This window comes from Empidonax traillii, unplaced genomic scaffold, assembly GCF_003031625.1.
Source record: "Empidonax traillii isolate 1590-97213 ecotype Southwest subspecies unplaced genomic scaffold, ASM303162v1 scaffold5126:size8872, whole genome shotgun sequence".
In the NCBI taxonomy this organism is placed as follows: domain Eukaryota; kingdom Metazoa; phylum Chordata; class Aves; order Passeriformes; family Tyrannidae; genus Empidonax; species Empidonax traillii.
In genome coordinates this window covers 7,547-8,872 of record NW_020960319.1, presented here as the reverse complement: position 1 = coordinate 8,872, position 1,326 = coordinate 7,547, and the positions used below count along the sequence as shown (strand labels likewise).

Sequence of the window (1,326 nt, the reverse complement as noted above, 5' to 3'; positions counted from 1 at the left end):
CACCTCCTCCTGGCCTTGGTGCAGGGACACGGGTCCTGTGCCCTGGGCTGTGGTGCCAAGTTGTGGTCTCTGTTGCTCTGCAGGCCTCTCGGGAAGCACTGCTGGCCGTGGCCATATTCCTGAAGAGGAGGGATCTTGAGCAGCTGGTGACCAGAGAGGAGCCATGGAGGTTCGCCGAGTGCCTGGTAAGGACGGCCCTTAAGCTCCAGTCCCCGATGGCCCGAGTGTGGGGCTGGCACTGTGCCCCTGCCCACTGCTGCAGCCCCTGTGGGACAGCAGCCTGCGCCCCAGCCGCTGCTGCCTTCCCTGGGGCGTGTGGGCTCCTCTGCAGCTCCTGTGCCCCCGAGCCAGGGTGCCGCTGGAGCCCCGGCCCAGCTGGGCTGTGGGGCAGGGCGGCCAGTGCTGGGCGCAGGCAGCGCCCGACCAAGGGGCAGAGCCCCAGCCAACCATTCCCTCTGTGCCCTGCTGCTCTCTGCAGCTGAAGAAGGACCGGAGCCAAGTGACCAAGTACGTGCACCAGGCCTTGCCGTACCTTTGGAGCCCACAGCAGCCCCTGCGAGAGGCAGCCGTCACCTTCATGGGTGAGCCACAAGGTCCCTGCCCGCCCCGCTGCAGCTCGGCCCCAGCCCCGGCTGCTGCAGCGGCAGCAGATGCGGCCAGGGCTGTGCTGGGGAGCCCCGAGTGCCCTGGCGCTGCTGCCGCCCTGTGCCAGACCAGCCCTGGGGCGTCCCCAGGTGAGGCCACTGGGGGGAAGCTGTGACACCGCTGGGGCCCTGACAGCATCTGTGTTCCCAGGGATGGCCGCCAAGTACCTGAGGGGACGGTACCAAGAGCTGCAGCTCATCATTGACAGTGAGTGGGGGCAGAGGGGGCTGGTGGGGGGAGCTCAGACCCTGAGCAGGGAGCTGCAGTCCTGCCCTGGCTGCAGAGGGCTCTGCTCCCTGCACAGACGAGGGGCCACGTGGGCAGAGCAGAGACAGATTTCAGGGCCAGGAGGGATGTTGGTGACCAGCACCTTCTGGCTGATCCCTTGGGGATCATGGCTCCCTCCTGGCCATGGCAAGAGCTGGCTGGGATGGTCCTGGCAGGAGGGGCTCCTCGGGTCCCCACCAATCCAGGCTCTGACCTTGGCTCTGGTCCTCTCTGTTCCAGCCCTTCAAGCCACGAGAGACGACAGGAGCCCTGCTGTTTCAAAGCTGGCATTAGACACCATCAGCCTTGTTACAGCTGTGCAGAGAGCTCCCTACGCCAGGTTGCAGCAGCTCCAAGACCAGCTCTGCAGGGCATGGAATACGCACCCTTCTCAGTGAGGCTGTGCGTGCCTGT

The 1,326-nt window shown here is 66.2% G+C and overlaps 1 long non-coding RNA gene across 1 annotated transcript; it reads left to right on the top strand.

The window, feature by feature from the left end:
• The first annotated feature begins 541 nt into the window (after positions 1-541).
• Positions 542-1,221, top strand: LOC114073054. Its single transcript, XR_003574271.1, has 3 exons — positions 542-581; positions 796-852; positions 1,153-1,221. It is a non-coding gene; the product is annotated as an uncharacterized LOC114073054 (long non-coding RNA).
• Positions 1,222-1,326: the final 105 nt, after the last annotated feature.